A 23,842-nucleotide genomic window follows, 5' to 3' on the forward strand; every position below is an offset into this window, starting at 1 on the left:
CTGTGGCTGAGGTTTTGGGAGAACACTACTAAATGGATTTGCAATGTACCCAGATAGAAATGCCTTTCACTTCATTCTCTTTTGTTATCTGCCTAGAGCTTTTGGAAACTATGCCACAGCTACTGCCAACAAGCAAGAATGTGATGTAGTCAGCAAATACTACATTAGTATAGAAGCACTACGATCTCCCTCTTTATTTTCAGGCTGGTAAAACTCCTATATAAATTTTTATTACTAGTACCACCTCTCCAGTTTAAGTAATAAAAGTTGTTGCTGGATCTGAGGTGATGCGGGAGATTCAAATGCAGTGCAGGAGCAGAGAAAAGCGCTGCAGACCTGGCAGATGCCAGCTACTTTTTATGTTAAGGGATGAAGTTATGAGATGCTAGTGATTATTAAACCAGTAACTGAAGTTTGGAACTGGTAGAATTATTGGCATCTTCTGCAACTAGATTGTCCTTCAGCTTCTTGATCATGTAGTACGTTTCTTTTCCTTACTGCAAAATGTCTTGGGGACCTCTAAAAAAATTCTTTATTTGGAATTGGGGAAAAAAACAGGCTTTACAGCAATTCAGGTGCTGGAGTAGACTCAGAAATAAGTGTAAATTTGTTATACAAGCTGAATAAATTAGAGTACATTAAGGTGTTATATTGCATATTAATGAATATGGCTTAATTCTGGGTACTTCCATTACAAGAGAGTCTTTATGAATTTGAAATAACTTTTGCAAAGCAAAAATCATAGGAGCTAAAGAGACTGCCCTAAAAATCTGTGGGAGCAGTGTTCTCTAGTTAGGGCTGATGGGCATCTAGGGGTTACAGCATCGTACTCATTCTTCTGGCACAGCTGTGTGTGGAAGAAAACCGTTGTCTGTTGCACCAGTGGACTCCTCTCTGGTATTTAAGAGTAAAACCACAGGAACCGTGCTATCAAAGAGCAAGGACTGTACAAGTAGTCAGGAAGAGTGAGTCTTGCAAAAGAAAATAAAATTGTGGTTGAACTGAGGGATAAGTTGTAAAGGAAATTAAAATACATCATTGGCACGGACCTAATAGTTTGTTACTTCAAGGAAATATGGTGGGTTTTTTTATAGTGAAGTTGTCATATGAATCATATTTTAAACAACATGTATATATTTTCCTCCATAGTGCAGCTCTTATATTTAGTAATTTCAGGAATGTTCACTGTTTTAAAGAGCCCATCACAACCCGAGCACATCCGGTATCAGAAGCTTAAGTCACAGCTTCCCTTTTAGTTATCTGAGCCATCGAATGTTCTGACCTTGGGCTGTGTAAAATTAAGTTAAAAATCTCCTATTGACTTAATTAAGACATGGATCTGATCTAAAGATCATGCCATGAAATAAAGAGGAAATTCTGTATTTCCATTCACAAGTTTATTTCTGTTCACAACATTTAAATTAATAAGAAAAATGATGAATACAACTAACATAGCAGCTTTCTGTTATTGTCTCCTGGCAGCATGTCTGTGAGCACAGAGAATTCATCACCAACACCAAAAGCTACTTGATGACTTGATTATACTCAAATCTTGATAGAGAATTCTTGCTGTTGAATTTCTGGTTTTCCAGCATGCCTGGTACATCTTGACATTAGTTTGTGGAGTTTTTGACTTATATTTTGGAGAAGGAAGGAAATAAATTAGAACAAACCTCTAGAAAACTATGAGCGTTCAAGAGATTTTTTTCTTCTAATCTCTTGTAATTAAGAATGTCAGCACCTTTTCCTGGTTTGTGGATAACCAAATATTTAGAGGTGTTGAAGGAGAAAAGCTGTAGTTAATGTTCCAAGTGCTATTCAATTTTTATGTCACCAATGTGTTGGTGGTTGGTTTGTGGGGCAAAGGAAATTGTTGGAAGGATCACAAGATAGTTGACAAAGTTCTTCCTCTCTAAATTGCAGGTCCTAAAATTCTAAGTCAAGACACAGTAGATACATGAGCTTGTGGCTATGTAAGAAGACTCTTGACTGTACTAAAATACAGTGCAAACCCCTAGGTTATTCTAGTGTTTTATTGGTGACCCTATGACCTAGAATAAATTCAATGCGAAGGGCTATTTTAGCTGCGTCCCCTTCCCAGTTCTGAGGGGCGTGCTCCTAAGGTTTTATCATAACTGGTGGCACAGGAGAATGTCTACGTTGTGACAATTAATTCTTTCTAAGCATATTTTCTAAAACGTGTCACGATTTTCATAATGTATAGTTTTTGTTACTGTTACATAGTCAAGGAATAGTAATAGGCAGAACTTCTATACTTGTTCCTTTCTAAAATATTTGAATTATATAGCAGGCATTATTCTACATGGTCTTTCTCTGACAGACTATTGTGACATGGAGTACTATGCATTACACTTCTTTGTACTGATAATGTAACAACCAAGCATTTAAAATAAAATGTGAAATTGCTTCTGAATATTTCCTTCTTTGAGAGGGCTAGATAAATGAAAATTAATGAGGTTAGGGAAATTTTGCTTCACAAGTGATCAAGTAAATCTGGCTTTGCACAGTCTGCAAAACATTATTTTAATAAGACTGTATTACATTTCTGTTGTGCCTTCCATTGTTAAGGGGAATTAGAGAATATGTATTTTTTAATGAAGTTAAAAGCTATATTAGAACCAAAGGCTTTTTTCCTACAAGTCTTTGAGATTGTCTTGTGTAATACGAAGAAAATAACATCTTTTACTGGCAAGTGTGTTTATTATTCTTCTATCTTATTAAGTACCTGAGCTTGTACTCTGTATAAGCAGTGTATAACTGTAAATAAAAGGGTTTGTAAGAGAACCGCATTGAAATACCTGCATAATATATGTAAACATTTTTTTTTAATTTTATTTAAAGGGCTCAATAGAGGGGACATGGAAATTAGCATTCTGAGTTGTAGTTTGCTACCCAAAGCATTTGAAATGCGGGAATGTTTCTTGGATATTAAGAAACGTTAGTTAGAATTATAAGCCTTCTTTAAATCGAGTGGTTTCACGGGTCTTGCATCCGAAATCAGCATTATGTGGGGATTCTTGGAAATTCCTTGTATGTGTGTTTGTACAGCTGAAACCTTGTTGTGTCCCGCGTGGTGGCAGGCCTCATGCCACAGATTTTTGAAACAGCTTTGCTGCTGAAAATCCTCCAGAATTTATAAGAATAAGCCAGCCAACCCTCTCCCGGCTCCCTGGGATGGCACGGTGCTGAAATTACAAAGGTGTTATGTCTGCCTTTTTGTTTTTTGTTTTTTTTTCCTGCTCTTTCAGGGAAAAATCCAGAGGATGGGTAGCTCTGAAAAAGTCGCTTCTGGAAGAGCGGTGCTTCGTCTGTGAAATTGTGTGTTTCAAGCGTTATGTCTGTCTTTTTGTTGTTTTTTTTTTCCTGCTCTTTCAGGGAAAAATCCAGAGGATGGGTAGCTCTGAAAAAGTCGCTTCTGGAAGAGCGGTGCTTCGTCTGTGAAATTGTGTGTTTCAAGGACCGCAGCAGTTGGTCCCGTTAAAAACCTTTGACTTCCCCAAAGTTAAAAGGCAGGGAGCGAGTGGGCTGGAAATGACGCGGCAAGGTCTACCTTCAAATCTTAAATCCGGAGGTGCAGCAGGTCCGTTTTGCAAGCAAGACGCTGTGGGGGAAAAAAAAAAATGGATGGTGTGTGTTTTGTGGGAAAGGTAATTGGGCACCGGGGCTTGGCCGGGAGCTGGTGGTGGCGAGGTGGGGGCTCGTTGCCACAGGTTGATGGGCAGGTGATCTGGCGGCTTCCACCCAGGCGGGCGCAGGAGGCCTACCTAATATGCTGTCTGCCCTAAGGGCCTGGGGGAACGCGGTTGGATTATTATGTTAATGCCTGAGCCTGCTGCCCTCTTCCTATCCCAGCTGGGCTCCCCGTTGTTAGGAACTGCTTTGCTCTGACAGTGGAGTAATATACTTCATGATTGAAAGGGCAAAGGGGCTCGCGAGAAAAAAGAGCAGGCTTGCACAGATATGTAAATGAAGAGGGGGAGAAGGCTGTAGGAGGGTTTGCGCCTAGGTGCGGCTAGAAAGTTTATTAGGAAATGAGTAATATAAATCTGCTAATTGAATTGTTATTTACAGGTCTCATTTCCAGATTTGTTTCTTTGTGCATTATCCGCTCCCCCCAATGCTGATGTACAGTGAATTCGAAGTGCTTACCAAAGCAGGCACTTAGGTTGATTTATTTTAAACCAAGGTGCTATAATACACTGGTACCAGTGTACAATGCTGACAATGGTGTATTTTTCAGGACTTTGATTACTGTTTCATGCTCTGCCACTATATTGCTACACTGTGGCTTATAGCAGTGATATGATTCTTTTATATGTTGTAGATAAGTATATCAGTCTGAATTTTGTTGATACTTCCACAAGAGTAGGAGATAGATACAGATTACAGAAATATATTTGTTATGGTGTTAGAGCAAATTGAACTTTGATTCGACGAGATGGTGACTATGCTGTGATATTTTTCTGAGGTCTTTTCTGCAATGGAATTGACTAAACAGTGACTCGGTTTCAGAATAAATGTATGTGAGAGATGAAAATCTGTTCTGTAAACAGATGTCTTAATTTTCTTTTTCCGGCTATGGTGATAATGATATGGCCTGCTATGGAGTCTTTCTTTACCTTTTATCAAGCTTCTATCAGTGGCAAAACTTGAATCAAAATACCAGCCAGATGTGATCTCCAATATCCTCATTTGTCTATTTCACCCTCAAACTGCTGACCACAGACTAGTCCAAGAAATAGCTGTTAACCTAAATTAAACTTTTTAAAGTGAAAGCTGTTTTTATGAAATGCAGCTAGTGTGTCAGGTATAAAGTTGTTTGGTAAGTGAGATGCTTTTCATGTACATTTAGCTGGGACTTGGTGTTTGTGTGAGATGCTTTTCTTGTACATTTAGCTGGGACTTGGTGTTTGTGTAAGATGTGACTTCTGATAGCTTCTGGTGTAGAAGGTGACTTTTTTCTACTCTTCACGCATTTGTTTGCACATCCCAATTCTGTTCCTTAGTTTTGTGTTCGCATGTGTTGCTACTAAGAAGGTGCATCTCTCTTGGCATGGGGATGGCATGCTGTACAGGGAAGTTGGTAGCTCTTGGCACTTTTGACTTGGCAGTCATGAAAGTACTTCTTATGTAGTCTTGTCCTCTTATGCATCTTAGGGCATCTTAAGTTATTGAATTACTTTAAGGTGGAAAAGAAATCTGGATCTTCATTTCTTCTGCAAACTTGGTGTGGTCTGACTGTACAGAAACAGGATGTTCTGGACTTAAAGGGTGTGACAGACTATAATTTTGCTTCCATGAGCCTTGCCTCATTGGGTGCCCATGATGAATAACTGTTACAGAACAGGTAGTAGCAGTATCTGTGTTCTGCTGCAGCCTGTGTACTTAACACAAAATTATTGGTTTTTTTATTGAGTTCTCCTTGAAGGTTTTTGTGGGCAAATCAGAATGCATTGGCCTTGGCTGTACAGTTTGTCGGTAAAGTGGGTAAGGTGAGAAGATAGTTTTAACCACAAAATGCTGGAAGATAGACACATTGTTGTAACAGAATTGTTTGCCAGTTGAAGGAGTTTTTTCCAGTACCTGAATTTTTTATTTCCCTTTCATATTGTATGTGCACCTGGTTTTTTAGTAACTGCTTTAGAAATATGGAACTTGGGTTACAAACCACGTTGAGTTGGAAACATTTCCATTCTTTTTTTTCTTCCCCCTGTGTATGTAATTTAGACTTTGTAGAAATGTTTCCACTTTCTTTCAGGAAAATGTCTGTAAATATTTTGTTTCAGGTCAAATTAACCTGGGCCAGTTTCGCAAACAAATTTTGAAATTGTTCCAGTGTAACTTAGGTGCTCCATGCTTTCATTTCTCTTGATAAACTGATCTTCCTGGCTGTATTTTCTCAGTGCATCACAAGAGTTTAATAACAGTTGCTGCGTTGTGGACAAGCTGAAAAGCTTTGTGCAGTGATAAACACAGGCAGAGGCCATCTTCCACCAGGCATGAGAGCAATTCAGCTGAAAGCAGCAAAATTCCAAAATCAAATGGTTGGAAAAGAAAATTTCCATCATTGCATGAGAAGTGCTGATTGTAGAGGTGGGAGAAAAGTTGGGTTTAAAGCAAATATTTAACAACAGGAATATCCCTTATGCTGGATGTTCCAGTTTTCAGCCAATTCTGCATGTAAATGGAAACTGTAAAAGCTCAGTGAATGCTACCACAAAGAGCATGTTCAACGCAGATGGCAAGTTTGTGACCTTTTGCAGTAAAACAAACTTGTGCATTTCTTAGGCTCGTGCACAGCACGACACTTGGTGAGCCTCTGCTCTCCATAGAATGTGTGTGGAATTATATGCATGAAACCCATAGATTTTCATGTTTTCTCTCCACTTTTTCTTCAGAGAAGTAGGGGTTATATAGTATCCTATCCCATTAGAGAACAAAGTAAATTACTTCAAGGAAGTAATAAAAATATCTTTAATTTAGTTGAGTTGCCTACCCCACCCCCTTTGGATTAGATGGTATAACAGTCCTTTTGGAAAATGGGGGCAAATAACTAGCTAGAATTTAAAGATGTTTGGGGCATGATTCAAAAGAAGGGTGATGCTAAATATCAGTGTTGTAGTTAATTTGTTTTCAGAGAAAAAACAGCTTGAGGCTTCAATTGTTACTGACCCACTGCTGAACTCCTTGGGCAATTTTTGAGGATATATAACATGTGAAGACATACATTTATGCACTTTCTCGCTCTGTGTATATGTAAATTCTAGTTATGCTTGTATGGATTGTTAATTCAGGTGACAGAAGTATCTGAGCAGCATTTGAAAGAAGGCAGTTGTGTATGTCAAGATAGCTACTGCCTGAAGCTGAAAAAGGAACTATAGAGCTGGTCTCTCCCCACGCTGTTCCTTCCTTGAAGTAGTGTTTTATTTCCCATTTCCCGACATTGCACAACAAATAGTGAAACTGTTCCCAGTGGCAGTAGTGACAAGGACTTTAATAACAATACCATTCTGAGCTGGTTTGGATGGCATAGCGGTTGAAATGTTCGGTTCTGCTACTAACTGCCCAGAAAGCAATATGACAGTGGGATATTTATAGAAAAATACTGGTCCAGGCACAGCCTTAGAGTAAATGCAAAGGGCACCTTTTAAAAAGTGGCCTTGTGCTTTCATTTCACTTCGGCAGGGAAGTAATACTCTTTGGAGTTGTGGGATGCATTGTTTAACTAGACCTCTAATCATGTTATGGATGATGTGTCTCCAGGAGAATCAGGGGACAAGACCTTTAAGTGTTTTTATCACAGCTTAAGATCTCAGAAAATGTGAACTTAAATAAAAGTATGTTTGGGAGGTTGTTATTGCTCTGTATCCTTTTGAGGATACCTTCTACAGTAATTTTTTTTTTTTTTTTTTGAGAGAAAGTCACTTACAGTTATGAAGTGTTTGACCGTAAGAGAGGATCAAGTTGGCAGAGTTACTTGTATACAGCTGTTCAGCCAAGCCTCCTTTATTGAATCATTGTTCAGCAGTCCGTTTGTTCTGGTGTGTAGTTTTCATACCAAAGTCTCAGTGACTGGCTAGATTCTGTCCTTTTTGCCCTCTAATAGTGCAGTGTGGTCTGTTTTGCAGGTTTGATATATGAGTGCTAAGGCTTATGCTTTACAGTATGTCATCAGAGGGGGGAAGTTGCTTTCTGTTGCCCTGTGTCTAGGAAAATTACGGAAATACACTTCCCATTTGGGGAAAAATGCATACAAAAAGTTTGGCTCTATGCCTTTCTGGGAACCTAGAGCTTTCTGGCTTGGTAGAGCCATATGAAGTTTGTGGAGGAGTAGGTCAGATGCTAGAGCATGGATCTTCACAGAATCACCAGTTTTGGACAGTTATGCACAGAGGTACTCTGTATGAGAAAGTGCACGTTGTTACGAGTCTGCTGGCTTTAAATCACTGCTTGCTCGAATGTTTACACTGGCACTGGGCAGTAATCTTACTATTTGCATTTACAATTTTTAAGTAGAGGAGAGTAGAAGAGAAACTGCCTCTGTTTATTCATGTTAGTATTCAGAAGTCCACTGTAGATGTTCAGGTTACTGCCCCGTTGGGATGTGTGACGTAGGAACCAACATGGGAAGGCACCGTGTCTTCTGAGAGTGATTATGTGTTTGATACTGCAGAAGATGATCAGAGGGCTGGAGCACCTCTGCTATGAAGACAGGCTGAGAGAGCTGGGGTTGTTCAGCCTGGAGAAGAGAAGGCTCCAGAGAGACCTCATAGCAGCCTTCCAATATCTGAAGGGAGCTACAGGAGAGCTGGGGAGGGACTCTTTGTCAGGAAGCAGTGACAGGACAAGGGGTAATTGTTTTAAATTGGAAGAGGGGAGATTTAGATGAGATACCAGGAAGAAATTCTTTTCCGTGAGGGTGGTGAGGCACTGGAACAGGTTGCCCAGGGGAGTTGTGGCTGCCCCATCCCTGGAGGGGTTCAAGGCCAGGCTGGATGGGGCTTGGAGTAACCTGGTCTGGTGGGAGGTGTCCCTGCCCATGGCAGGGGGATTGGAACTCGATGATCTTTGAGGTCCCTTCCAATTCTAACCATTTTATGATGGGAGGACAGGAAGGTTAAGCTACAGCTTCAGGGTATGGCTGGTCAAGGACTGTCTCATACAAGGACTGTGTGAGAGTATTGGTGTCTCTGCTGACAGCCCTTCTCGTTGTCAAAAGAAAACAGACCATGGTTGTTAGAAGGAGGAAATCTCTCTTCACCTTGGCATCCTGAAAGAATAGATGTGAGGTTGCAAAAGGTGTGTTGCCTACATTTGTGTCTCTGTATAGGGCCTAGATAGGCCTTGTGAGCATCACACCCATTTTATATCCTACATAGCCACATAAGCATCTGGTTTGGGTGGATCTGTGGCATTTAGGATAACGCAAAGAAACTACGAACAAAGTGACAACATTGTATAGCTGGTAGCCTGGGCTAGTCAGGCACTGTGTGCTACTTCTCCTGAAGCATGTGTCTTTTCTTTACCTGAGGAGACCGAGTCTTGGTTCTTTCAATGTGGAGATAGACATTCCAACTCCTAAAAGAGGTTCTTCCCTCCTGGCTTCCTTCAGGTGATCTTGCTGATACTGATGACAAAGGCTTTTGTTTTCATTCTGCTGGGTTATGCAAGTCATCTCAAGTAAAATGATCCAGCCATACAGGACAGTGTTGCTTCCCAACCTTTGCTCAACGTGGATTTCCTGTTATTAATCTATATATTAACATTGGTGGAAATTTGCAGACTGACACACAAACTTTCCCGAGACCTGAATGTTTAATGTTTGCCATTTGAATTGTTAACAAATGTTTACATTCTGGTTTTACTCTCCGGAAAAAAAATCTTTAATGTAGATCCTCTCCTGGTTTTCAGTCTCCATCTCCTACTGCCTCTGAAGGAGAGATACCATGCTGACTCCTCAGAGCTCCCTTGAGTCATGCCGCTTGCTCACAGCAGAGAGAAGTTACTATTTCTGATGAAAGGAAAGCAAGCGGGATAGTTTTCTTTCTGGCTCGGTATTGCTGAAACTATCGGCGAAACACAGATCCTTCAATGGAGAGCACCACGTACGCTAAATAAGTGTGTCTAAAAAGCCTGCTTTTTGACATCCTTTTGATGGATGGGTTTGTGTTTGTAAATATTATTACCAACAGGCGGTGGTGGTTATGACGAACTACAAAAATGGGGGAGTTGAAAGACTGATTTTTCAACAGAAAGAACTTGGCTAGCAAGAGGTAGGAGGCAATAACTCTCTGCCAGCAGAGCTCCCAGCTTGTTTCCCTGCGCTGCTTGTGGCAGAATTCTGAGCCTGGCTGAAGCAGCACCAACTTCTACTCAGGTGATGGCAACCTCTGCCACCCTGGAACAAATCTGTGCTGTGTGCAGCTTTGGATCCACAGCTCAAAGAGGTATTTTAGAGGACATCATTCTCTAGATGACATTCCCCTGCTGAAATGCGAACAAACAGCGTATTAGTTATTCTGTTTTCATTTTTCTGGTGCTTTTTCAGCATCATTTCCATACAACTGAGCGTTATTGAACATGGTTGAAATAAACAAATGTTTTCATATTGTCAGCACAGCTCTAGAGGCAGGTTGGGGTGATATCTTTTTTTGCAGTCAACAAATTCTGTTGGACCACAGGGAACACGGCAGTAGATAAAAGTGTAATTCCTTCTGTATCTTGGTGGGTTTTTCTGCTAGTGTTCTGGGGTTTCCTTGGTTGGTGGGTGTCAGGGTTTTGTGTGTGTGGTGTGGGTTTTTTAGTGGTGGTGTTTGTGGGGGGTTTTTTTTGTGTGTTTGGTTTTTTTAAGAGGATAATGTGTATATACACTCCACTAAAAAATTAGAGTAATTCAGTGGGGATTTTAAGAGACTTTTTGAATATTATTTCACACTTCTGTAAGATTTCTTTGGAATCCAGATTTAATTGTTATCAATGTTGGGTTTGTGCAGGCTTTTGGGGTATTTTTGTTTTGTTTTGTTTGGGTTTTTTGTGTGGTTTTTTGTTTTTTGTTTAATGAAAGACACTGGTGAGGTGCCCTATCATGTATTTAAAACACGTGTAAGATGCATACCACAACTTCTTTTGAATTCAATATGGAGTGTATCTACATCTCCAAGAGTCAAATCTAGACCCTATTTGTTTCTTGAAGATGATGGTGGAGTGTTAAAAAGGCATGTACTTTGCCTTTGAGGGGGTAACTGTGCAGCTAGAGATTTTGTTGAGCAGTTAACACTACCTCTCTTATTTTTGCCATGCTGTAGCAGGATTTTTATATGCATTTTAACAGTTATTTAAGAGTCCCCATATGCTTAGAAAAGAATCTGAATATATGTGCCTTTTTTAAAGCTGCATCATAACTAGGTTATTCCATCAATACACTAGAATGACTGGAAGCTGCAGTTGGAACAATATGTAAAAATACAGCTTGTAAAAGATTTCCTTTATTAACTGTCATCATCCACAGAATATATGTTCAAATAAACGTTGTGTAATAACTAAATTTGAGATTAATAGGCCCCTTAAGAAACAGCGAAGTCATTCAGGATAGTCAGTGAAAAATAGCCTCTAAGACTGTAACATGCACATATTGTCCTGCTTACATGCTCTCTCTGGTGTCATTCCCATTTATCAATGTCGGCAGGCTCTGTTCTCATTAAAACACTCTTGCACAAAAGCAACTTAATTTTCTTAAGAGAAGAGGACACCTGATTCAATTTGGTGCTCAAAACCAGGAACTTGAATATATATATTTTTTTCCCGTCTGAACTCAGATGAATAGTTATGAACAGCAACACAGATTAAACCTTATTAGGTATATTTATATTCTGTTTGCAGTAACAGTGCTGTGGCAAATAGCTTTCTACAGAGCTGTAACATCTTATTAATGGAAACAGCAGTTAAGACATGAGCTGCAGTAACACTCATGAGATTTTATTTTTAAATAGGGGATTGAAGGAGTGGTTTAAAGGGACTCTGCCAACTCGTTCAAGCTACTTCTGATGTCCTGCCTTCTTCCTCTACCTTCTCGAACTACACTGATCTCTTTGGGTAGATAAAATTTCCTTTTCAGACCTGTTTGGTCAAACCATTTCAATCACTTTCTTCGGTCTTTTTTTTTTTCTCTTTTTCCCTTTTCCCTGTCAAATAGGAGACATTGATCTATTAAATTTGGCATTGGTAACATGGACAGTAAAATGCGATGCCACCACATTGTGTTCTCTGCCCTCTGTTGCATAGTCCTGCAGTAGTACTGCTAGTCATGGAATCATAGAGTTGTTTGGGTTGGAAGGGACCTTCAGGATCGTCTAGTTCCAACCCCCTGCCCTGGGCAGGGACATCTCCCACTAGACCAGGTTGCTCAAAGCCCCATCCAGCCTGGTCTTGAACACCTCTCTGGATGAGGCATCTACAACCTCTCTGGGCAGTGGATGTTCCAGTGTTTCACCACCCTCACAGTAAAGAATCTCATCTGCATATGGTGTAGATGATTCTTGTCTTTCTCTAGTTCTTTTCTACTGTTCTGGGTTTTTCTTTCTTCTTCATTGTGCCATGTGTGTTAAATAGGATATTCAGTCTTACCCCTGGCACTTGAGCTGTATATCCCACTAGTACATGTCTGAAAATAAGGTTTTAACCATAGGTAATTGTGGGCATACACACAGCAGCTTTGTATGATGCTCAGGCTGCTTCCTTCTGAGGCCATTTAATTTCATTACTCTGCATCTGTGGCCTTGGCCCTGGAATGTCCTTTCCATGGAGCAGGGGTGACTTGGGGCCAAACAGGTCCTACTGTGTGTGGCGTGTGCCTTCTCAGCTGTAGGGTGCCTGGGGGTAAGCGTAGAGTTAAGTGCAGTAAGGAAGATTACCTCCCTAAGGGCTGCCAAATGGCACTTAAGAATCAAATGTTTTAGCGTTAAAAAAAATGTATATATATTGGCAAAAAAGACTTCTACATGTGGACCATATAAAAAAAAATGAGGTACCGTTGTTTCCCTGTGACACTGCAGTAAAGGAAATTGTAGTTCCTGTTGAGTTGTGCATAACAATTTCACTCAAATCCTGCCAATATTGACAAAATATTCATTTTTGACCCCAAATCTTGCCAATTTATCTTTTCCTCTTCTTTAATGTAGTCCTGCTACTTTATTATTGAAAGTTTATTAAATTTATTAAATTCTAAGAGAGTTTAGTTTGATACCAAAATAAAAGGAAATGGAACAGAGTTCAGAAAGTGTTCTGTATGTGATGTTAGCTAAACCTTAGTGGGCTGCTTTAATTTGCTGCCCAGTCACACGTACCTCAATGCTGCCTGTACTTGCTGCTGCATTTGGGTACCTACCCATGAAGAAGGGCTCAGCCCCTTGGTTTGGTTTTGCCATTTTCTTCTGGCTTTTACTAGCCTTTGTTGCTATGAGGACTGTCTTGGATCCTCTTGCTGTCACTGTTACAAATCTTCGTGTCTTCCATACGTATGTTCCAGGATAAGGTGGGAGATGAAGGGCTGAAGCTTTGCACTAGGCTCAGGTACGGGAAGAGGAAAGTTTGTGCCAAGTACTGCCAGAGAGGTTAAATGAATGTTAAATAAATCTGTTGTTTAGTGGAGCTAGCAACTACTATTTTAAACTCAAGTGGAGATGTATGTGCTCTTCTGTACCAGTCCTGTTTAAAGTACTGGCAGTGACTTTCAGTCTTGTCTCTGAGTTGATAGAAACTTGAATAATTGGTCTCGTTGTCACTACTGCTGCTTTTGAATGTGGCCTGACCTTGCGTTTCAATACATGGCTATGCATTTACCTTTTGAAAGGATCTTACAATTGATTTTATAGAGAACTCTCCCCTCATATTAATGGTAAATGCAAGGAATGGTTTGCAAACACATGCGAATCTGAACTTGGAGTATTATAAGGACGTCTAAATGTTGTCATGTTTTATTGTTTCGTTTAAGATGACTGCAGATAGTCTGGTATCTGTTGAAGCACAAAAGGAGCAAACACTAAAAAAAGTTATGCAATAATAGTGACTAATAAACGTTTCAAATAAAAAATGAAGAGCCTAGCTCTATCGTGTGTCAGCACTAATGTTTATTTGTATCATTCCTCTAAGGATCTCGGAATGCTTTTTAAGCAATGAATTAATTTTGACAATGCCCTGTGAGGTATGTAGGCAATATTATCCCTCTCGATAGAAGGGAGTTGGAAGCACAAAGTGTTTAAATTCTACAGGGTCATGCTACTAGGTACGTTTAATTACAAATTGGAGCAGTTGATTCAGTTTAGTACCAGATTGTTTAAGCTGAACCGGAATCACAAATAAAACCCCCAGGAGTTTGCTTCTAAGTTTATTCTTCAGGAGAAACGTTTATAAAGAAAACTGCAAATAGAGAAATCAACGTGTGTAAGTCCACCCTCACTGAGGTTGATCATCTGAATGATCATCTGAATGATTTTAGCTTAATTTGTGGTCTTCCTGATATTTTTTTTCATTCTTTTGCCTGTAATGAGTGTTTAATCACCTGCCATGGATGGTTTCTGACATTTTGGAGAAAGGGAATTAAAAATTGCAAACTAATGTACCCCTGGACCAGTCGTGAATTATGACTTCTGCACATGACTGGCTGAATACCCAAAGCGTAAAATTTTGTCTAAGATTGTTGTCTTAGTATCTGTTACATGCTTGAGAATATTTTAAAAAAACAACAAAACAGGACTCTTCTTTGTGGATCAGGAAGGAAGAAAGAAAAGAAGTTGGTTAATGGCCAAAGTATCACCGTCTAGTAATCACCACCATAGAACCATCTTGTATCTCTCCTTTCTGTACCTTTCCAGGTACAGAATTTCTCTTGGAAGCTGAATTGCAGTGAATTTTAACTAAAAAAAATCATGTCTCTAGGGGTTGTCAAATCAGAATTGGTAGCCACTGACGCGGCTGAAAATAGATGCACAGTGTCCTTCTAAGTGTATTTGTTCTTGCCAGCTACTGCTTTGGTCTTTGTGCATTGTTGAAAAAAAAAACCAATAAAACAGGAATCTTCTGTGTGGATCAGGAAGGAAGAAAGTTCTTGTCTGCTACTGCTTTGGTCTTTGTGCATTGTTGAAATGACCAGGAGAACAGCTGAGGGCTTTCTAGCACTGAAGTTATTTCTCTTACATCAGTGGAGGTGGTCTGGCAGGCTCACCTGCACCCTAAGCAGAGCCTGGCCTGAGCCCAGGCTCTGGTGGGAGCGGGTATCTTTGAGACAGGAGGTAAGTTTAGTTAGGGAGGAAAGACAGAACTGTAGCTCTCACTCTGCACACAAAATCTGCATGGGGAGGAGGGGACCATTAAGCTTCCTCCCAACCTTCTGGTGCAGAAGTGGAGCCCAGCTGCTTCTGTCTTTCAGATCTTAACAGCTGATTAACACTATTTTATATAGCAAAGACTGTTTTGCATGGAAGAGATCTTCAAGTGTGCTTAAAAATGGAAGTCTAGATCCTCCTTCTTGGATTCAAAGGCAGGATGTAATAAAACGGACCTTTCTGCATCTTTATGAGATTGAAGTGGTCAAATACAATCAGTCTGTGTAAAAGAAGGGCCCATGTCTAACAAATACCAAAGAGGCTTGATAAACCTGATGGGTTTTTTTAAATATAATGATAGTAGGAACTATCTATATTAACTATAAATATCTATATTGACAAAAGATACCTGCAAGGACATCTCCTGTACTGAAACTGACCCCTTGTAGTAGGTTTGTGTGCTTGGGTGTAATGTGTGTATCTCTTGCCATATGAAAGGATCAGCTGCACTGCTTCAAATACAAGTAGAAAACTCTGATTTAATTCACACTTGTTGAAGAACTGTTTTAAGTAGTACTTACTCTTTTCAGCTGTGTTCTCTGGCAATAGGAGCTGTTTGGACTTGTGCCTCTTTTTTTTTTTTATGTTCAAAAAAGGAATGCTGATGAGGAAGAGGTGTTAAAATATGTTACTGTAGTTTACAACTGTCAACTATAATGTTTTATTTAGCTGTATCTATTCAGCTGCTCCCTCCGCAACATGGAGTGCCATATGCCATTGTCCCTGTTAGTAAGCAAGTCAGCAAAGGTTTCCCAGTCTGCATTTGTTTTTGTATTTGGGCCGCTGAGGAGCTGCGGTCCGGTGCCATCTTTTATTGATAGGGCCAGCAGAGGAGGAATCTAATGAAATTATCAAAGCTTTGAATTAATTATGAACTTGAATAAGAAAGCTAAGCTCTCTAGAGCCAGGGATCTCATTACCCATTCATTTTCATTGCATCCTCTTATGGAGCAGAAGGCAGGTTCAGCGTCAGCTCCTACCCAGATTTTGGACTTTATTCAAACTTGCTAAACTCGGTAGCATCCACTTATTATTAATCTGTGGCTGGAAGTGTCCAGGGTGATTAATTTGACTCTGCTCTAAATCTTTATGTAAATGGTAGATTTCCCTCCTCCCTTTCCTCTTACCTTTGCTGTGTGGCTTTTCATCATCACACTGGCTGCCATACAAGAGTTTCTGTTCTTTCTTGGTAATTGGGGAAAGCTGTTCAAGACTCAAGTTTTAACCTTCTGGAATTTAATGAGTTAATGTTAAGAAATAATACCGCTACCTTATATTTCCTGGATATTTAGGTAAGCACAAACACTTCTAAAGTCATTATAAAAATTGTTTATTTTCTTATTTTAAAGGACTATGGAGTAAAAAGTAATTATTAGACATTTTTGGCCTCAGAAGTGTGTGGGGTTTTGTTGTTTTCTTTTGTTGTTCCTATTTTAAATTTTTTGGTCAAACTACAGAAACTTCTGAATTTTTCAATACTTTGTTATGATGAACGTTTAAATTAGTTTGTTTGCCTGGCTAGTATTCCATTAAAAATTGTTAAAAGTCTGTGAATATTTATTTTAATTAATAGATCTATATGTAAAAATATTTCTGGCAAATGAGAGCAAAAGCAGTGAGACTAAGCTTCTGTGTAATATTCCTAGTTCTTGTGGATATTCCTCTAAAGTCTACCGGCAAGGATTTTCTTCTCCTCCTGCTTTTGTCCATTTCAGCACATTATTTATGAATGCATAAACTGGAACCTATCAGTCTTCATAAGTTACAGGCCACTGGCAATTTTTTAAGCAGTGGCTAACTGCCTAACGGTCTCTGTGTACGTGTGTACTTGGAGAATCTAATAGCTTGTTGGATGGGGGAATAACATTTTGTTCTTGTACTATAGCTGTTTTACCATTGGTGATATTTATCTTTTTCTCTCTTCAGGCAGCTGCTATATTTAATTCTGCTTTTGGAAGTTTTTTGGTAAGTAATGCAGTATTTATAGCAAGTGCTTTAATACTCTTACTTTTACCAGTATCATTTGTGTGTTTGTATTTTTCATATTAGTGTTGGTGGAATTGTGCTGTTTAGCTGGCAAAAATTTCAATAATCTTTCAATTTATGTTACCACGCCATTAAATACAGATATTACAATTTTTATTCTTTTTGCTAAACGCTTGAGAAAAGTAGTGAATAAATTGTCTCTGCTCATGGTAAATTAATAATGTGTAAACACATCTTAATTTTCTCCTTAATGGGTTAACAGAATCTATTATTATGTAGATGTTTCAGACATGGGCATCAATATATTGATTTTTCTAATAAGGCCCATCAAATACTCATTATTTTCTATCAAGAGGCCATGGATTTTGAAAAGAAAACATGACCCAGCTGATCAGAGAGTAGATGCTAATTTACTCAGTGACATGTCATTTGTTTAGCATATTTCACTGTCAGTGAAGCCACTCAGTGTCTCTGAGGAACATACTAAAATAGCTGGATATGGGAAAACAATCAATCCAGCTGGAAATATAACCCTTTCTGTAAAAAGCAAACCCAGTATTTGTGGACCTGATTGTCTACAAAGATTCAGAAAGGACACTGTAAAGAGCAATAAATAAATATATTTATGAAGAAAGGAAGAATAGATTTCTTTTATTGATATGTTGTTTAGAGAGACATTAATGGATATTAAATACAATTTATTTTATATGTAGGCAAGCTACATTTCTTTTTTTAAATAAATGAAACATTGTTTTATTTATTTAGGCAGCTAATAATTAAACTAGTGGGGTTTTTTTATTAAAGTTTTGCATATTTAGCAGTGTGTGTTCGTGATTCCAATCTTGTGTTCCCAGGAAGAGGACTATGACGTCTAAAATGAATGAATGAGAAAAGAATTCAAATTAAGAAATTTAAAATTGAATGAAAGTACAAAATAACTCACTTCATGCATAATTTGTGTTATAAAAAGGTGAAGTTTAAGTATGTAAAGCTGTACTGACAAGAGAGAAAGTTGCATGGCATTTTGAAGTTGTTCGTTGTGCTGCTGCTTTTTTGAGGGACCAGGTTAGGAGGCTGGGTGTAAGTTTTTGTGGGCGTAGATGACCATTCGTGTTCTTAAAATATCAGTTCCCAAATACTTGTTCCTTTTTGTCACCTAACACCTCCTCCTCCAGTGGGAAGAAGGTACTTTCTGCCCCAGTGTTAGAGCAGCTCTGCGGTCTGTGGGTGTGCGGGGCATTTTCTCTTGCTGCTTGGCACGAGCTCCAGTCTCTCTGCTGTCCCTAGCCTTCAGTTCAGGAGGTTTCCTCCAATACCCAAAGGCCTCAGTTGAGCTGTCATTAGGAGAATGTCTTTTGACTTCAGATAAGGCTTTAGGCCCCAAAGCATCTGACTACAATGCCAGCTCACAGTAAAGCAACATAAACATATTGTAGTTTATAGAACCTGTTTGTAGCTCTTTGAAGAAATCTCAGTTAAAGAAGCTGAGCTAGTTTGTGTGTTTGTGTAATACTCCTGATTTTGATCTTAGTTCCATGAACTGATCATTGGGAAGTTCCATCTACATATAATTACCTCATTTCACTTTTTGTTCACTTCAAATTTTTCTTTATAAATTTTGAAGCAGCATTGCAGTAAACGTTCTTGTTAAAAATAAAAAATTCCCAGGAAAGACTTTTCAGAAATATCAAAGATCAGCTAGAATGAAATCACATAGCTGATTTTTTTCTACTTACTGTTTTTTGTAAAAATAAAATTTTAAAGAAGGTGGCCACTAGTAAGTCACAAACACACACTTAGATGCTTGTTGTGGTATCCCAGTTATGTAGGGAATATATATGTTTGACAAAAAATAAATCACAAATATGTTCACTGAAAGCTGTGCTCTTCCAGACTTTTACAGTTATGAAGCTGAGTAGGATGAACCTTATGACTGGAAATGCAATGGGGTGATAGTGGGCCGGGGTCTATAATAAGTAGCCAGAATTGTTTACCAGTTTCACAGTGCTGTAGTTCTACATGGCCTTTAATTGAGTGGCTCCTGAATGTCACTAGCAAGTGGTCACTTACTTTGTGGGTTTTCTGTGAACGACTGGCAAAGCATTAAATATATATATAAACACGTACTTGTTTGAAGTCAAAACTGTTCTATAAAATATGAAAATAATTGGCCTGTTTCTGAGAAGATAATGGAAGGTTCTGGTGGTGTTTTTGGAAATCCATTGATTCATGTTGGTGCCTAACTTATGGGCTTGTCTATAGGTGGAGATCTATTTACTGTGCCTTTAAGTCGTGATGAATCTAAATCACATTTGCGTTTTCCTTATTGGTCGATTCATGTTGGTGCCTAACTTCTGGGCTTGTCTATAGGTGGAGATCCTATTTACTATGCCTTTAAGTCGTGATGAATCTAAATCACATGATTCATGTTGGTGCCTAACTTATGGGCTTGTCTATAGGTGGAGATCTATTTACTGTGCCTTTAAGTCGTGATGAATCTAAATCACATTTGCGTTTTCCTTATTGGTGTCTGATGTGGATAGGCTTAGATGTAGTTATATGCTTTTGTGACCGTAACCATATGTGTGTCCTGGAGGTACTTTGGAAGGATCTGACTATTGGCAAAGCTGCAGGTTTTGCTGCACTCACGTGTAGCCCCGACAAAGCCAGGAGTACGTTGTCTGTTCTCAGACTATGCCCTGTGGGCTAGTGCCTGTGTATGACAGTGTGGAGCAAGCTGATTTAAAAGGGCTGAAAGATGGGCTATGCTTTTAACTCTTTTTTTTTTTTTCCTTTTTTTTTTTTCCGTAACCATATGTGTGTCCTGGAGGTACTTTGGAAGGATCTGACTATTGGCAAAGCTGCAGGTTTTGCTGCACTCACGTGTAGCCCTGACAAAGCCAGGAGTACGTTGTCTGTTCTCAGACTATGCCCTGTGGGCTAGTGCCTGTGTATGACAGTGTGGAGCAAGCTGATTTAAAAGGGCTGAAAGATGGGTTATGCTTTTAACTCTTTTTTTTTTTCTTTTTTTTTTTTTTTAAGATTAGGAAGTGGTCCTTGACAAGTTAAATTAAAGTGTGGAACAAAATATCTGCAGGAAAAGACTCAGTGTGATATTGATAAACACATTGTGAAACACAAAATGCAGAAATGCTAAATAGTTCTTGAGCAGAAATACAGTTAGGTTAAGCATCTGGAGGTGTTTTCACTGGTAAGGAGATTTACAAAAACTACCAACCAGCTGCAGAGTAATTCCTTTTAAGCTCCGCCAAAGCCTGTATTCCTGTAAATATGCAGGAAAACAATGCATGGAATGGTGCTGTACATATTTACACTTAGTTTAATAATGTCCCAGGTCTAATTAAAACACAGTGTTTTAAAGAGCTAATTGTTACAGAAAAGTGTTTTTATGTAGCTAGATTAGTAATAACTAACGATAGATGAATTCAATTTACATAAATTTCAGCCAAGAGAATATTTAGAATCATACCACAGAGGATTGCTTTGAGTTGGGTAGTTAATATCATTATCTCCTCCCCTCATTTAAACAGTTTGGTTTACAATAATTGTGGAACATAAGTGATTTCAGTTTTTCCTTTTAATGGGATTTTAATAAAATCTGATAGTGTTTTACTAATACTGGGTGGTTGGTTGTCAGCAAGGTTGCTACTGTAAAGCATGCAAATGCATACTGAGATCTGCTGAGATAAAAAGCTCTGAGGAAGCTGTTTCCACTTTTAGGAGAGGATACTTGTGCCCCCAAAGGCTAAAGAAATTGTCTGGGATGTTAAGTATGGGTCTGCTGAGATTTTTAATGTTGTATGCATTATCATGCTTCCTAAGCATTTTTGTTCTGCTTTTACAAGTTGTGCTGCAACAGAAGAATAATGCTTTTTAATGTCCAAAGTGCAGAGCAGTGGGCAGGACCCTGCAAAACGTGCTGTGCTGGTGGTTGTTGCATGGTGTTTGCCTGGGTGGCTCAGCAACTTTGGTGAAGTCAAGGCATAGACTGTCATTGAGGCTGAAGTGGACTTCTTGCACTGAAGTGGAAACACGTGCTCAGTTGAGAGCTAATCTCAATTTGCAGTGACAGTATAACATCATGTGCATGGAAAGAGGAGAGGGCCTAAAGTCTAGGAGAGTATGTCCTCGCAAAAAGCTCTGCACTGCTAGACTAGAAACAGTATTCTCTGATCTTTCTGCCTCTCATTAATCTCCTTTCTGCTTGAGACAGAGGGCTTGGAAACCCATGAGAGTATCCAGCTTGTGATGTGAGTCAATGTTGTCCGATTCTTTGGTGCCTTGGGGGTTATGAACAGTAAGCATGAAAGGAACAGCCATCAGCTTCACCTTAAACAAAGAACTGTAACCGAGATCTGAAGGTCTGTAGTGACAGGATATCGAGAGGAAAAGAGAGAATTCAGAGGACTCTGCTCTGGTGACCATTGCATTCATGGGAAAACAGAGCAAAGGATAGCCAAAAAATGAAGGTGTTGGTTGAGACTTCTGATGCTGTCTTGGATTAGCTTCACTTCCTCTGTTGAAACCTGTGGGATCAAATAAGGCATGTGTCTAGGCTACACAAGTCAATCTGAAGGAAAGAAGGTACCTCTTCCAGGTGTCCATCATTTCATTAATCTCCTTTGTCCAAATTAAGTATAAATTATTTTGCTGTTTTATCTGACCATCTTTTGAAGGAGACAGCCGATTCATATTCTTCAAAAACTCAAATAATTTTTGGAGCAGCAGCTTGGCTAATCAAATCAAGGCTAGTGTTTTTATTTACATTATCTTCCAAACGAAAGCTAAAGCTAGCAGGGAATATGAAAGTTAGCTTCTCACATATACACAAAGCCTAGTTGGTTAATGAAAATGTATGGAATTCTTATCTACTCTGCTTTAGCGGGCATAATGATTTACACAGCCTGACAGCACTAGTGCAGCAAGTAAATGCATTAGTCATAGTGTCCATTTTTCTTGCAAATTTGTGACACAGATTTAATTATGGGAATGACCAGCAACTTACAAATCTAATTTTGGTAGGCTGAGCCAACTTTTTTATTTTAATAACAATGGATTTTTTAGCAATGATTTCATTACTATTTAAAGAAATCCACCCGTATGGAAATAACCAATTGGCTGAATTTATTTACTTTATTTTACCTTAATGGATGTTGAATGGTTTAGGTTTACTTTGATTTTTTTTTTTTATTATCACTTTTTTATTCTTAATTATTTCTAGGATGAATACCTTTATCTGGCTTAATTATTGTGAGCATAAACATCGTAAATATTTTTCTAAAAACAGGCAAATGTTTGTGTACCTCTTTGTTCACTCTTAATTGTGCGTTTGCAGTATGAAAAGGGGCAGAACAGTCATCTGGGATTCCCTTTTTACTGTGCTAGCTGTTTACAAGAAAATCTTGCCAGGAAGTCTGTTCACAACAGGTGCTGAATTCTAGATTCAGACTTGTTTAATTTCAAAGTGGAGCTGCTTTATGGTGTGGCACCGGACTCTTCGAAGCGGTCCCCTCTTCCTCTGTGAAGCAGCACGGTGATGCTGCTGGTCTGTGCTCCAAATTTGATTCGGGTAGTTCTCAAAACCCTGAGCAAGTTCTCCCCGTTAATCAGCCACTTGGGAAGCCACCTCCAGCCTTTAAGGGATGGGGTTTTTGCATGAGTGGAAGGGGATGGCAGATCTCGGCAGCAGTGAGTCTTTCGACCAGATGTTATGTACCTGGCAGGAAGAGTTTGGATTCTGTGGAATTGCAATCATCTTGGGAGCCACTTAAGTTGCCTTACTATAACTTTCTCTTATTTTGTGGCTGGTGCTTGCTTCTCTCATTGTTATTTAACGTCCTCATTTTGATTTCTGCTAGCTTGATCTGAAATCTCAATGCAAATTTGGGCATCATCAGCTGTTTCCAGATCTGCCAAATAACACTTTAAAGTCTGCAGGCCTTCACTCTTATTGCGTATTTGTTCTTCCAGTGTACAGCATGCTCAGTTTAATACCCAAGTTTGAGTTTATTTGTACTATTTTGGTACAAGCAAGGCAGAGTAACAAAGTTCACTGTGACAGACTTGTTAGTGTGAGCTTAAGAAAAGAATCCTTGCTACAGGTGATTATTTTAAGGGATGGCTAGGCATGTACACCCATCCCGGTATATTTATTAATTCTCACTGAATCTGTTTGTCTATGAGTAATGCTGAACCCCTTTAAAATAAAAAAAGGGGTAAGTATAAAGTGTAATAATCAGAAAGTTAAAAAGAATTAAATGAGATCTTGCTCCCAAGAGACTGAGAGAAATCAGGTAGGGGCATAACTGGAAATCTGAGTATTTTAACACCTACTGTGTGGTCTATCTGGTAACACAATTGATTTGAAGTGACAAATGAAGCTACTGATTTACACAACCAGCCAGTGCAGGCTGGCTGAGAACCAGTTAACAAATAATAGCCCTGCTGTTGATTATCTTTGCAACCTTAGGGAGAAGGAGGGTAGGTCTGGTAACCAAGAGGAATGAAAATGTGCTGTTAAGTTCTCAGAAAAGAGTATCCTCTAGAAGGCCAATGGTCCCTGTACTTCTTTTTCAATGGCTAAGAGTAAAATGCATTGAAATCTACATAATAATAAAAAATGAAACTATTAGCTGTCAAATGTTTATAAATTATGTGGGCTGTAGCTGGTCTCAGTGCTTTCTTAGTTTTCCGATTAGCTTTTTGCTACTGAGCATTTAATTCATCTTTCCTGGTCTTATGGGACTCAAGCAGCCAATTCTTCTGAAAAAAGTTTGTTTAAAGGTAGCAATAAGTAGGTCACTAAATGTATCTCTCTGTATTCTCTTCGCATCCTCAAAATAATTAACTACTACTTTTTAAAAGATAAATATATTTGGGTATTTTGCTTTTTCCACTTCCTCATATGACAACTAACAAACAGCAGGTAAGATTTT

General features: G+C 39.0%; 1 protein-coding gene across 1 annotated transcript in view; it reads left to right on the plus strand.

Annotated features, from left to right (window-relative positions):
* Positions 1 to 23,842, plus strand: part of SLC10A7 (solute carrier family 10 member 7) — a 160,189-nt gene that overhangs the window by 46,184 nt on the left and 90,163 nt on the right. The gene's annotated exons all lie outside the window — the stretch shown is intronic.

This window comes from Calidris pugnax, unplaced genomic scaffold (assembly GCF_001431845.1).
Source record: "Calidris pugnax isolate Ruff unplaced genomic scaffold, ASM143184v1 scaffold42, whole genome shotgun sequence".
Classification (NCBI taxonomy): domain Eukaryota; kingdom Metazoa; phylum Chordata; class Aves; order Charadriiformes; family Scolopacidae; genus Calidris; species Calidris pugnax.